At 41.6% G+C, this 15,679-nt stretch overlaps 1 long non-coding RNA gene across 1 annotated transcript in view; it reads right to left on the bottom strand.

Annotated features, from left to right (window-relative positions):
* Positions 1-5,361: 5,361 nt before the first annotated feature.
* LOC123376228 overlaps positions 5,362-15,679 on the bottom strand; it is a 31,500-nt gene continuing 21,182 nt past the window's right edge. The window contains exon 5 of the long non-coding RNA XR_006581722.1: positions 5,362-5,412. This is a non-coding gene — a long non-coding RNA (uncharacterized LOC123376228). The remainder of the gene's footprint in view (positions 5,413-15,679) is intronic.

Here is a 15,679-nt window from a genome sequence, read left to right as displayed (position 1 = left end):
CGAATCGAACTAGTTGACATTGTTAGCTTTGTGCCATTTTTTAAAATTTCTAAACCCATTTGATGAGTTTGTGTTTTTGAAAACACATAATTCAGGGTTGGGACAATCCATGATCCCAAAGGAAAAGGGATTGGAGTAGAAATGCTTGTTTGTACAACTGGATGGAAAATAAAGTAAAGAGGAGCAGCAAGAAGAACTGGAATATCAATACGAGGGGACAAATTCTTCTCTCAGATACACCTGAGCAAGTTTGTTCAATAATACTGTGACTGAGAACAGAATTTATCCCTGGTTATTCAAGCTACTTCCTCCCCCACCTCTCACGCTCATTTATAAAATCCTTTTGAGATTTATTATTATTGAGTGCTGACACTGCGCTTGGCACTGTACAATACATAAGCAACGAGACACAATTCCTGCCTGGAGGGGCTTACACAATCTGAGATGGACTTCCCTCTATCAGAAATGAAATCTCAGGCTAGAAGCTGGTCACATCCCAGCTGTGAAATTCTCCCAGGGAAAGCATCCCAGCTGAACACGCTGCTCAAGTCTGATCTGCCTGATAGACACTTGACCGTGTATGGTTGTGGAGTAGGGCTTTTTTAAAAAAAAACTCTCTAATACAACTTTATTTTCAAAATTAACAAGACAGCAAAGGAGTCACAGTTATAAACTCATCAGAGATTCTACGGAGCAATACCTATTGCAGCAGAAAATTTTAGAGGCACGTGGGAGATATACACAAGCTGGACCAGAAGCAGAATGTCCTCTAGCAAACTTCTTTTCTTACAGCAAGCTACAAATGTTGCTTTCATCTTCAGAGACAGAGAGAAAGGGAGAGAGCACGAACGCTTTACATTGCCTGAGGAGTGTGAGAAATTCACTCGCCTCTTCCTTGCCTTGTGGATAAATAGCTGACCTCTGCTTTCAGCACTCTCTACTCTCTTAGCTGTTCAGAATGACTGTATTGTTTTGCATATTCATTCTGCAGCAAGATTTGGGCACACACCATTTCAGCCTTGCAGGACATTTATATTGGCCAAAACTTGATTGAAAAGGGACAATTTCACTGGCTTCAACCGAAGAAATGTGAGATGCTTTTTGTTTTTGTTGGAATCAGAGATATGGCTCCTGTTCAACCGCCATCCCTGGAACTTTACAATATTCAAACAAAACATTACTCTCTCTTCTATTGTAAATAACGATTAGTGTGATGTAAGAGCTGGTGAAAGGTGCCAGACTGAAAACCATGGGACCGTAGGCCCTGAACCCACAACACACGCAAGAACACACTTAGGCCTGGTCTACACTGGGGGGAGGAGGGGAATCAATCTAAGTTACGCAACTTCCACTATGTGAATAATGTAGCTGAAGTCGACATACTTAGATCGACTTACAGTGGTGTCTTCACTACGGTGAGTCAACTGCTGCCGTTCCCCCATCAACTCTGCCTGCACCTCTCACCGAGCTGGAGTACAGGAGTCGATGGGACAGTGCTCAGGGATCAATTTATTGTATCTAGAATAGACACAATAAATCGATCCCCGCTGAATCGATCGTTATCCGGCTGGTAGTGAAGACATACCCTTAGGTTTAAGGATGTGAGTCAACCTTTTGAGTTAATGGGACTATTTATGTGTTGAAGTGTTTTGTGGGATTGGGACCCAGGTCCTCTTTTTATCTGTAGAACAAGTATAGCACAGGCAATAGAAGTGGAACCTGGTGCACACCTCCACCCTGAAATATCCCGATCCAGAAAAAGCACCTACGGGGTGCAAGGGCAACTCACACTTCCTGCCTATTCAGATCTTGGCCTCTTTGCTGAGGCTGAGCAAGAGTTGTGGTTCAGGTTTGTATGATACAGAACCCTAGCCATTAGGAAGCAAATGCAGACCCCTGTGTCATGCCACATCAGAGGATGATGGAGGAGATTTTCAAAGACATAAATGAGCGTTAGGGGTTTAACTGGCCTTTGTGCCTTTGAAAATCTCATCCAAGATCTTTAAATTATTACTGACCTGAACGAGATACAAAGCAGTAACCTAGAGGTCAAAGACTCCCTAGCCCTTTGCCATCTCCTTGACTCATCCAGTTCCCTTTATTATTTCTAAATTGGGTTGGCTACTAAATTTACCTCCTAGGCAATGGGTGCTCCACTGTCTTGCAGAGTACATTTATCCTCCAATCCAACCACTTCCCAGACCACCCCGACTTTTCCAGTCTCGGGCATCTCTTGAGCGGAGACTGATAACTGTGTTGCAGAATAGGATGGTTTCATCATGTGGACAAGAGAAGAGACAAACATATTCATTTTCCTTTTGTGACCTGAAGTGGGATTAAGAACCCAGGTTGACATTGAAGAACTACACTAAGCCCCTGTCCATCTGGCCTGCTCTTAAATGGTAGCATATATACACATTTCTGCCCTTTCTATTCTATTCTCCTGTCTCAGCTGAGAGGTACAGTCAGATGCTCAGATGCTATGCTCAGCATACTATAAACACACAATGAGATGTTCACAATATATTTCATATTCAGTGGGGCTCATTTAGAGCCAGACTGTGTCATTTAGGCACAGTCAGTACTAAGGGGTGGAGTGGCGTCGTTCCACCTCAGGAGGGCAGAACACTTCCTGCAACTCCCAGGTACGCAGACGCCACATCCCTTTTGTGGGAAGCAGCTTGTAACTTGCTGTGATCACCCACCTGATGCAGAGGGGTCATTGGATTTATGGTGCCCTTGTGGAGCAGCATGTGGAATTCTGCCTGGCACTTTGGTGGGTCACATAAGCATGAGGACGTCTTTTTATGCCCTCACCTCCCACCATGTACCCCAAGTCAGCCAGGAACAACTGTGCCCTTAAGGGTTTTTAAAAAAGGCTTCCCTTTCCCTTCCATTTTCTTTCCTTACTGTACCATTTTCATGTAATATTGGAAAGCATTTCTTCATTGTTTGGACTAATTTCCAAACAGATTAAAAAGTGTTGTAGCAGTCAAGCTTCAGTTCCTTCGTTTATTAGATTCAGAAGACAGCAAATTCCTTAAAACACAGATATAAACAATTATGGTAATACATTCTGATTTTATAATTAGTTTTCATCACACGAAACGTACAGGACTGCGGTTTCAATTTTTTACCACCCCCCAACCCTACTCTGATTTCAAAGTGTTTGTGCCTTTCCACTCCCATCCTTCTCTCCGATTCCTGACATGCCCTGGACTAAGGGATAGTGACTTATCTTTCAGATTCAATGAAATGCACGAGAGAAGGTCACAAGTACTGAAAAGGCAAATATATTATTGTCAAAATAAACATGGCATTTCTAGTCATTCTTCCCTTTGTGTCAAAAAAATAAAACAGCATCAGTTTTCATTGGACTCTGAAGCTTTTGATTCATATTTCACAGTGGGATCAGAGCAGAAACTATTTAACTTACCCAACAATTAGGATTGTGGGTAAATAACGTACAATGATGATAATCTTTAGAATAGGGGAAAGTTACTATTTTCAGAGAGTGTCCTGCGGAGAGATTTGCCCTCAGATAGATACATGCAACTCCCATCTACTATTCAAGGACCCAGATCCTCAAAGGTTTCAATTTCAATGGGATGATTTCAAGGGGAGTTAAGCACCTAGATACCATTGAGGATCTGAGTCAAGGTGCCTGATCCTGCCCCACTTAAGTCAATGCCCTAAGAACTTTGTTGAAAGTGCATTTGGCCCCTTGTTATTATTCTAATACTGCATGATCCTCAATGTAAGTTCAGTTTTAATGATTTTGTCTTGCAAATTCAGCCCGGACTTGAGATGAGTTTTATCTATAGATATAGGACGTGCTGATCATTCAAAATAAATAAATAGATATCCAAATGGCCATTTGGCCAAGACACTGGGATTGATACACTCCTACTCTTGCAAAAAAATGCCGTGGGAACTTTAGCAACAGGTGCCTGGCTTAACTGGTCATATGAAAGGGGGCCCTGCAGCAGTCCATCCCTACCTAATGCTATGCTAGTGCAGTACCAACTCAGTGGTGGTCATGAAGCATTTATTTTCCCCCATCCAAGTACTGACCAGGCCGGACCTTGATTAGGCTGTGAGAGCTGATGACATAAACAACCAAGAGCGTGTGAGTGAAGGCCACATATGACCTTCTGTACGGAGTATGATTAATACGTTCTGGGCCCAAACAGTCTTGTAACTCCTCACGCTTGGCAGTGGATAATCTTGCACCAAAAGCCATTAATGCAAAATTTAAAAGACCAAAAGCTCTCCGATACCAAGGCCTCCATATAAGCCGGGCAATGGTAGTAAAACAAATCGCTATTGTGGCGATGTACAGTGCATAATGGTGGGTCACAAGTGAGATAATGTTAGATCCCTCGGAGGCCAGCTTGAGGGAATATTGAACCTGCATATGTTTAAACATTACATTAGAGTCAGAGTGTATTTGTTTCTATTTATTTCCCTCATCAAGGCAATTTATACAGACTGGAATAGACAGAGACAGGGAGGTTAAATATTCAGGGTGGGGATTTAGCTGCGTGAGTCCCATTCAGGTTAATGGGAGTCACATTGCTAAGTCCCTACGTGTGGCATGCTGAATAGTCAGTCACCCCTGTACTCACTGCCTTGGCAAGAGCTTAGCAGTAAACAGAAGCCGCACTGGAGAAAAAACTCATTTGATGAGTTAAATGAAATGACTATTTTGGACGAGAGCGAGTCCTATTGTAACTGCGATTTTGTTTGGAAGCTTAGATATATTGAGCGTTAAGGAAGAGAGGAGATTAAGATTTCATAGAAAGGGAAATGCTTCTATTTACCTTGCTGAGATCTTTTATAGGCCCCGAAGGCCAGCAGTCTGGCCGTAAGATGTCACTCAGGGTCTGATCCTATGAAGTGCCAAGCGGCTCCTGAAAGACACCAAGCAAATTCCACCACAATGGGAGGGAGTGTTGCTGAGCACGTTGCAGGAGCAGGGCCTTAGTAAAGGGATGGCCTCAGACGCAGACGTTGTGCACTGAGTGCTGGAATACAGCTAATGGTCGCACTCCCTTGTGACAGTGAAGTGCAGCTCGTGGAGACTAACCGTTCCAGCGTGTGACACACCACCTGGATCTGAGTGGTATTCCCTGCTGCAATCTCTACTTTCCATGCACTGCACCCCTATAAGAACCTGGAGGGTGGCAACAACCTACTTCTTTTTTATGCAAATTAACGACACCTCCCAGGCCCTCAGTCGAACAAATTTGGGCCCCTGGTTTCAGAACACCTTGAAAATGCCAGCCCCCGGTGTTCATGATGAAGTAACTCAAGAAATACATACAGCTGTTAGCTTCATAAATGCCAAACATCTCTATCCTGCCACACTTTCAAAGTGCTGCCCTCTCCTTCTCCAGCACGTCTGTCCACCTGTAACAAAAGATAAAGGTTAAAAATCCTTTCTGCCCCCAAAGAAGTACAGTAGATTATCAGCCAAAGCATCCAAACTATAGGTCAAGACTTCAAGTCCGCTAGAGCCCACTTTTTTCCAATGGCTGTAATCTTAGGTTTGGCAATTGATCCAAAGAAAATTACCCAGTACCGAAGAGTTAAATCATGAATAGTATTAGCACAGCTCCATCCGGTAAAGTACAATTCCCCTGAGATGACTTTTAGCATGAATGCAACAGCGTGCTATGATACTTTCTGTTATGAACTGTACCTTGGTTTCCAACTACAGTGTGCTGGGCCTTGTTTTTGTAGCTAACTCTTTATTCACGCTAAAAGTTCATAGGTGCTATCAGTTGTGTGATAAGCAAGTGACAGTCCCCTTTTGTCTGGCTAGCTTTCGTCTTCATTCCCAGTTTTAGTAACCTTGGGGGAAAAAACCCCACCACAAAACAAATTGCAGTGAGTATCGGCCCAGACGACAAATTTGCAAAGATGCTACAGTGAGTGCAGCAGACTCCAAAATGGGGCAAATCTCTGCGTCTCTGGAGAATTGCGCCTTCGTAGACTTTACCCTGTAGGATGATTCGATAGAGCAAAAAGGTGTGAAACAGGGAAATCCAGGCCCAGGTAATTCAGCTCACGTTTGAAAGGAGGTTTTGCTTGTTGATTAGGTAATCCTTCTCAGGGAAATGCATGGCACCAACTGCTTTTCATGCTAGATTAGTGCTCCTGTGGTCAATTTGCTTTCACTAATGTCAGGGCCCCACGGAGCAGGTTCATCTGTCGCATAGCAACTGCTTCAGCAGCAGTGGAGGTAGCCATGCATAAAAGATTACACATGATGGCAGGGCACAAGTGTGAAGATTTTCAAAATTAGATACAATCTCAGCAGGAATATGAACTGCGGAATTGACATGGAAGGATTTTTTCAAGTCATCAAGTTTCCATATTTATCAGAAAAAGTAGTTTAACTGCAGTGCTCAGGAAACTCAGCGAATTGAGAGGGCACTAATTTTGAGAAAAAAAATCCTCAGCAATACAGAAATAAAGGTAAACAAAAAGCCCCACTGGTTTCCTGCCGACTGCAAGGCCTTCTTTACTTGCCACATGCTATAAATGTCCTTAGGAGAAGAGAGAATCTACAATATTTTATGTACCTTTTCAATGGGTGGGATAACGCAGACAACTTCAGTTATAAAAGAATAGAGAAAGTTTACACACACCGCAATCTCCACTATTATTGTAAACTCCCTCTCCCTATTACCAGCTTGTAGTGTTTGCCATAGATCTCAGGTCAGTCTTGTCCCACAATCAGGGTCTCTAGGAATGTAATTTCCAAACTACATAAAATTTTAGAGGGCAGATAGAGGGATATGTTATTTAAATAATATATATAATATCTAACACTTTTATAGCACTTTCCATCAGAAGAGCTCAAAGTGCTTTACAAAGGAGGTAGGCATCATAACCCTATTCTATAGATTGGGGAAACTGAGGCACAAGGCAGTGATATGACTTGGCCAAGGTCAGCCACTGGCCAAGCTGTGAATACAACCCAGGTCTCCTGAGTCCTAGTCCAGTCCTTCAGTGGACAAAAAAAAATAATCAGGTAATGGCTTTTGTTCCCAAAAGGGATTGCTTTTTTTCCTCTGTTCCTAAATTGCAGTGCAATTTTTATGGGAATTTTTAAAAAATGCTTTTGTGTTCTTGCAAAAAGCATGCCTTTCACGTTGATTGGGAGCACAAAAGACTCAGAGAATGCAGCAAGGAGGGGTGGCTGTTCCTCCTGCATGCAAAACTAGCAGATTGCTGAAAATGAGAACCAGGGTGGTAAATCAGGCTAATGAAGCAGCTCAGGTGCTGCATCTTGAGTTACTTCCATCCCACAATGATTTTAAAGCCAAGCCACAGATGGTACCAAGTATTTTGAAGGCTAAGAGATATTTGCAGGAAATCTAAGAGAAAGCTGTTCATCCAGTCTCCTCAGTGCTTTCATTTAACTAGCGATAATTAACTCCCTTTTCAGAGTTAGGAATCTAGAAACCATTTCTGTCCCTGGATAAACTGTTTCTGGGTAAGAAATTATATTGTGATTGTTGTGATCTTTGATGCTAAAGCATTTTTATTAGGACAATTAAGACTCTTTTTACTCATGTGAGAGAGAGAGAGAAAGTGAAGATGTGGCTCTGCTGTGGAGAAAGCAGTTTGTAAGGAATGGCCTTTTGCTGCAAAGAGCTCAGGTCTTCCAGATTAATCTTCGGATTATATAGATTTCCCAAGGATAAAACAGCTATCCTCTGTCTCTAAGGAGGACAGAACGGTAGCTGCTCTGGCTAATCTAAGGCAACAGCTTTTCCCTTTGAGGGTGTCAGTAATCCTAAAGATTGGTAGATAAAATAATTGTAGTTCTCAGGGGTTAAGTTTGAAGACTGGAGCCATTTGTGTTTAAGGAGCAGTTTATTAAACTGACAAAGCCACACTTCGGTATCCATTGACTCTCCTCCAGCGAGTCACAATGTTACTTCCTCTGGGTTTGTTTGGGATATTTTGTTGGGGGGGGGAAGGAAATAATTTTTCAGGGGGGAATCAGAGCTATTGCAAAACCAAAAATTCTCCCCTGCCATGAGAGAGGATAACGTCTTGCAGTTCAACTGGGCTTTTCATCTTCAGATCTCAAAGCACATTGCAAACTCTAATAATGAATGTCATCCTCTGTAAAGGTAGGAAAGTGCTGTTAGCCTCATTTCCCCAATGGGGAAACTGAGGCACAGAACGCTTGGGGGCATGCTCCAAGTCACACAGCAGGTTAACGGCATAGGTGGGAATGGAACCCTAATTTCCCAACTCCCAGGTTGTGCTGTAACCACATCAAACCATGTTCCCCTGGTTCCATCTCCAACCCCATGTTCCCCTGGTTCCATGTCCGACCCCTGGTTCCCCTGTTCCATCTCCAACAGATACCAAAAAGCAATACACATCCCACCGTCATTAAAATTGCACTAGTAGTAACTTTGGAAAATGCCTCCCCATGCTGAAACTTTACAAAACCCTATCTATTCTCTAAACAAGAAGTACAAAGTTGTTCAAGTCCCACCACCTCAGGGCTGCCCGGGGGGCAGAGGGGGCTAAGTCTGCCAATTTGCCCGAGGCCCCGGGCCCCACAGGGGCCCCCACGAGAATATAGTATTCTATAGTATTGCAACTTTTTTTTATGGAAGGGGCCCCCGAAATTGCTTTGCCCCAGGCCCTTGGAATCCTCTGGGCGGCCCTGCACCACCTCAGTAGAGTGACCCACCACCAACACGCCCAGGATGCTGCATTGGTTCATGTTTGCAGGTTTGTGCATTTATGTCCATCTTGTCTTCCCTTGCTGCCTAATCTTTTCTTGTGAACAATGTATGGCCGTGATCCCATAATCGTAGCCAGCTGAGTAGATTCCCATTAGAGTCAACAGGGCTCCCTGTGGTCCTAAAGGTCTGATTGCGGGATGAGGGCCAAGATATGCAACGTTATAAGAAGAGTGAGGTTCCTGCACGTGCCCAATCCTGCCTACATACAAGAGAGAGTTTAATGTGACACTGAGGTGAATATGAATAGGAAGAGAAGAGAGGCTACATCTAATTCCACCAGTATTTGGAACAGTGATCAGGAAACCATGCTCTGATGTTCCATATACTAGAAAGCCATAGAAAATATTCTGAATACTCTGTTTATGATTATTGCAATCATTTATTTGGTTTCCATCACTGTGGTATCTAGTCACCTCATCCCCACCCGGAAAATAGGAATTGCCAGACTGGATAAGAATAGAGGTCCCCTTTGTTTGGTATCCTGTCTCTGAGAGCAGCCAGCACCAGAGACAAGTGACATCAATGCTTCAGTTATGGAATAACCTGCTCCCAGGGCAAGTTTCCTCCTAACCCCCAATAATTACAGGCTGGCTCATAGAGCATGAGGGTTTATAGCCCTTCCAAAATGTTGTTTATTTTTTAATATGTGCTGTTGAAACTCTGGATGATCTTGTTATCTGTAGGAATGGCTAATCCTTTTTGGAATCCTGCTGAACTCTTGGCCTCAATGATATTCAGTGGTAAGGAGTTCCACAGGTGGAGTGTGTGTGATAATATATTTCCTTCTCACTTTTTAATTTGCCCCCTTTCCGTTTTATTAAATATCCCCTTGTACTTGTATTATGAGAATGGTTGAACAGAAGATGAACCATCTCTGTTCCATTCATTATTTTGTATACTTTTATCATATCCTCTTTTATTCATCTCCTTTCTAAGGTAAATAGTCCCAATCTGTTCAGTTTCTCTTCACATAACGTTTAATGTATGTTTTCCCCAGTATAGTGTACAATGCAAAGATCCACTGAAGAATGTTTGTTGCCTAAGAACAATATTAATATTTTTCCAGTGAAGGTAGATTGTTGGGGGTTTTTTTGGCTGTGCCAATTTTATCAGAATGTCTGTGGTTATACATTCTGGCAAAACTTTATTTAACTTTAGGAAGTCTTTAATTGATATCTGGTGGGTTTTGAGGGAATTAATTTGGATTATATCCTCCCTATCTGTTTTAAAAAATATTTTACAGTGCACCAAAATATCTTTCCTGTTAACTAGTGTATTCTAGACACATTTGTTTCCTTCATTCTGAATTCTCTAAAAGTCGGACTGTAAAGAGAACAATACTTGGTGCTACTATGTTTTTCTTACAACTATTTCAAATCTAATGATATGATCACTGAATCCTATTTGTGCAGCAACTTGTGTTTTATTAATCAGAAGTGGTGTGTTTTCTAAAACACAGGCCAGAGCAGACTCTGATCTTGTGGATTCCATCACAAAGACAATCTGTCAGGACACTAACATCTGAAAGAGTGTAACTTCATGAGCAAGTGTCAATTTCACTATTAGTTTCTCCCCACCCACCAAATGCTGAAATAATTGTGACCCCTACTTCAAAGAATGTATAAGTTTGTTGTATCTGATACATTCTTCTTTTATCTGCATATGAATTTACTACTCTATTTTCTTATACCATTCTGGAAATTTAATCCTATGCATCTTTCTTTTTTCCTTCTTTTCCTTATCTTACATAGTTATAACACACTGGTTATTTTCTTCCTGTAGAGTATCCTTTCTCTCTAGATATTTCTGTACTTCACTGAGTTTCTCCAATTTACCCCAATCTGATTTTTCCAAATTGTAATATACTTTTTAGACTTTTTATGCAAAAGATAATTCAAGCAATTTTGTGTTGTGTAAGTACAGAGAAAATTTGTTTGTTTATTTTTTGGTAATAACATTTTCTTGCTTGAAGGAACAATCACCTTTTCCATTTTATTACATTTTATATCTTCCTCATTATCCTTTTTGGCTTAATAATATTTTGCTATCACCTACTTCCACTTGAGATTTGGTTCTTCTCTATAGTCATTCCTACAATTAGCATTTGCTAATTAGAAAAAACAACATAATATTTCACTGTTAATAGCCACTTTGTCCTCTTTTCTTCTCTGGTCAGGCATAGCTCATTTCTCCTACCCTGTGCTATTTAATTCCCACAGCGGCACTATCTCAGTGCAGATCCCACATCTTCCATCCATCAGTAGCAAACCAAGCTGTTTGTTCATCAAAAAATTCTACTCAACATCTCCCAGCCCCATCAATGACCAGAAGTAAACTCGAAGCCATCACTTTCCATCATCCTCTCTTTCATGTTACCCAGGATGCCTAAACTTTCAGAACCTCCTGATTTTTTAAATTTAATTAATTCATCCTACCCACATGGAGGATGAAAACCAGCCCCCTCGTTGTTGTATTCGGTGTTTGATTCCTGGGCCTCACTGTCTCTAGAACTGCAACAACAAGTATATTAAAGATTATGGGGTGTTCAGAGACTATTGTTTTGGGGGCCACAGGAGTACCCAAGATGATAAATAGTGAATTAGACATCTATAGATGACACTGAATTTCTTTCCTCATGACCTAATTCTGCTATCATGGAGCTGGTTGATCCACATAGGATCCAATCAGTTTTATCCATATCAACACTAAAGTTACTCATAGCAAGAGATAGTCATTTTTTTTTCAAAATGGAGGCAGCCTGGATTCAAAAGTCTGTCTACACACCAGGAACAATTCTGCTACCTGGGCTCTGTTGATGGTGTGGCAGAGGAGGAGAAAACTTTTTTAGCTTCTACCACCTGCCAGGGAAAAGACCTTCAAAAACTACCTCTGCTATATGTGGAGTGCAATAACTCCAGCCAGCATGCCAACCGCATCCACTTCCACCTCTACATGGTATACTCTGTGAGGAGTCCTGTGTCCCTTAGTTCTAGCCTCGCCAAGTTGAATTATATAACAACCTGTGTCTGGTTTAAATGTTTCAGTCATTCACCTCTTAGTCACCTTTCCTTGGAGCTAAATAATCCCCATTTCATCATTGTCTCAAGTACTGATGAGCCCTCTCCAATCCATGAACTGTTTGAGTTCCCCTCTGCCATACTCTTATCTAGTTTAACTCTATCTGTTTTCTACTCTCATGACCAAAATTGGACACTATACTTCAAGTATGGTCTAACCACTACAGGGCTTTCTGACGTGAAAACAGAAATGTATTGGATTTGTTACATATATACCTCCTTCTTAATGCATGCCAGCATCCTATTAATTTTCTTCAGTGCTGCTGTATGCTGAACTGAGAAGTGTTGGATCAGTTCCTACACCAGGGGCTTTTTTCCTCCACATATTAACTAAGTCCATCACCATTTCATCTATATTTAGCTTTGGCATTATTTCTATCTCAGTGCATCACCTTATTATAACCACCATTATTTATTACTGGTAGAGTGGCAACAATGTACTAGATATTTTGCCGATTGGAATAAAGAAAAGGTCACTGTCCTGATGAATTTGCAGTTCAGACACCCACCAGTGAAATTGCTCTTGTAAATTCAACAATTTTGGTTGGGATTTTCTTTTTTTTTGCATCTTCCATTACATATAGACACGTTAAATTTCCTCCTGCTCCACCGCTGAACCTGTCCAATTAAGCTACCAATATAATTCTATAAACAGTAACATCCTTCAGAGTTTTAACCACTGCCACTATTTTAGCATCACCTGCATTATTTAATAATCACATAAATATGGCCAAACAGGGATGGTCTGAGAATAAAGCTGATGCTAAAATTTCAGGCCAATTGGCTGCATAAACTTTTTCAGAAACATGATCTCAGCCATTCCTAACAAACCAATCTATGATTAACCTGAAAGCAAGTCCTGCTAAAGAAACATATGTATGGATCCTTTTTCCTGGTCCAGATTAAGATGATTTTTTAAAAATCAAATGTTTGGTCATTTAAGCTTCCATAGGAATTCATGGAATCTAATACTTAGACAAGTTTTAAAGAGCATGAGACTTACCTAACTAAGTAGAAATCCTCTCTTGAAAAAGAAACTGGTGTAGTTTCAACAGTGGGGACAGTTGTAAAACTATAAAATCAAATGCCATGTCAGAGGTATGGCTACTGCAGATGATTTTCTTCTGATTTCATTATCACCCTGGAAAGGATAGCCCAGTGTTTAGGGAACCACCCTGGGGTGTAAGAGACTTGGTTCAATTCCCTGCTGTGCTACAGATGTCCTGTGTGACCTTGGGCAAGCCACTTGGTTTCTCTGGCCCAGATCCTCAAAAGTATTTCGGCACCTAACCTTAAGTGCCTAAATCCCTGAGGATCTGTGACTCCATGCTTTCCTATCCTGTGCATGGGGGATGGTGGGAAGGTATTAAATATTGCGAGGTACTCAGCTTCTCTGGTCACAGTGGCCATATAAGTACTCAAAATAGACAGATTTCCCAAAGTAGATGCCAATCAAAATCCCACCCCATTGGAAGTGAAGACAATGGCTTGTCTTTACAAAGCAACTAGCCATAAAGAGCCTGTGGATTCAGTCACTAGGCCTGGCCGAGTTGTGCTTGGCTCCCACCTTCGGGAGAGGACCAAAGTGACTGTTGGAGCAGCCAGGGGTCATTAGATCATAGCAGTGCCGAGGCCTTGCAGCCAACATGTGCTTTGCACTGCCGGTTGTGAAGGAGGGTGATGGCAGCCACAGCTACGTGCCACGCAGGGATTCCCCAAACCAGCACATCCTCAGCTGGCTATTAAATCAGCATTACCACCCCTTAGCACCACCACAGTGCTGCAGAGATGCTGGAACCGGGCCAAAGATCTGCTCCAGTATTCCTAACCCACTCTGACAGGGGCCATATTGCAGCAGATCAAACCAGGACCATAACAAGTAGTCCCTTGGACAGCGCCATTGCTAAATAGGACATTTCCACCGAACATAAGTCTTCCACCTTGAACATGTTCCAGTCTGCATGGACAAATACAATAAGTCCCATTTCTAGAGAGAGAGGGGAAACTGTGTGAGAAAAGAGCCTAGTGCACATCAAGTTTGGCACCATCTCTTCTGTTTCCTTGCGCCATTCAAGAAACAACCGTAGTCCACATTCTGCTCCCAGTTATAGCCCTGCAACCCGTCATGTCGCAAGCGTGTTAATGAGAGCTCAATATCATGCACTACGTAGAGCAGTTATGGTGGTAGTTCATGAGAGGCACTGGTCAGCCTTTCCCAGAGTTTAGAAACTGCAGGCTCCTAAAAATTATAAAAACAAAAGATCAGTATCTCATCTGCTATAAATCAAAAAATCAGCATAGCTCAATGGGACTGAGTGGAGCATTACACCAGAGGATAATTTGTCCCAAAGTTTAGATTAACTATGTGTTGGGGTTTTTAGCTTGTACCCAAAGGGTAGCTGAGGTGTGGGAAGTCATACCCAAATTATACTGGTCTAATCCACTTTACGGGGATTTAAGGATTAAAAACAGTAAGAGAATTACATGGATGCCCATGGTTTAAATAAGATTAGATAATGAACCCTGTGCTAATGATTTTAGCAAATAGGATTTTGATCATTCTTGCTCAGATGAAGATATTTGAGCTGAGCACCGAATTAGTGTTTCTGGAAAGAACTCCTCACCCCCAGCATGTTGTCAAGAACCTTGAGAAGAAATTGTTGCCACTGGAGGATCATCATTTGGGAGCAGATGGGGAAATCTCAGATGATCAATTTCCTGTGATTGTAGGGAGCAAAGGAATTTATGGTCCTTAGTCCTTCCTAACTTCTGTTACTAAGTTTTGGTCAGTAAAATATGAATAAGTTAATGAAAGCTGTAAGCAAGCCAAGGTCACAGCAGACAACAATGGATGAAACCTTGGTTCAGTTGAAGTCAAAGGGAGTTTTGCCATTGACTGCTTGGTCAGTAGGTTTGGTATAGTATGTTGCCACCATACGAAGAGCACCATTGGAACACTTGTTATATGACAGCAAATAGCAGTGCTGGAAGATACTACCCATCAGCTCAGCCTGAAGAGCAGAAGCAGCAAATTCTTTATTCATAGAGCCTCCATATTTTGTCCTCTCTGAGGATTCAGCTGTCATTAAACCTTTTTTACCAAAGTAGTTTTAAATTACCGCATTAATTTCAAAATCAAGCAAAGTTCCTTAGTAAGTGCACCATTTTCATCAGGATTTGAAAGGATTCATTATAAAGTTGATTCAGTAAGAGCTCTCAAGTTATTAGACCAAAAGAACAGCACAATTTGCACAATTCAATAAGCTCTTTAGGGTGGAGGTTCAAAATATTTGTGAAACCAAATCTGGAGATTCATGTAAAATTTTTAACAAGCGTTATTGGAGACGCATTTTGTAGTTTTTTCTTCTATTAGCTTAAATACGGGCCTATTACAATATAGGGACCAAATCCTCAGCTGATGTAAATCAGCATAGCTCCGCTTACCTCAACTGATTTACACTAGTTGAGAATGTGATTCTTTAAACAAGTATTTAATCCTGCTTCTTCATGTTTAACTACATCAGAGTCAACTGTCGGTGCTGGGAAAGGTTAGACGCGAGGGGAAAGGAACTGCTAACCATTGTGACGCCAGCTTCTGAAGTTTTCAAACATTCCTAAAGGTGCACACCTTGTCACTAATAGGGGTAATATACTCTGTTACCTCAGGGTTTGTACAGACGCCTGCATAATGGTGTCCCAGTTCATGACAAGGGCTCCTAGATGCTTCTGCAGTACAAATAAATTGTAAGAATAATCTTCATTTTCACAGTCTAGTAAGGCTGAGACCTGCTGGAATTTATTGCTAGGAATTAAAAATGA

Source organism: Mauremys mutica, chromosome 8, assembly GCF_020497125.1.
Source record: "Mauremys mutica isolate MM-2020 ecotype Southern chromosome 8, ASM2049712v1, whole genome shotgun sequence".
NCBI lineage: Eukaryota > Metazoa > Chordata > Testudines > Geoemydidae > Mauremys > Mauremys mutica.
Note: the sequence above shows the minus strand (reverse complement) of the source record. Positions and strands in the feature narration are given on the sequence as shown.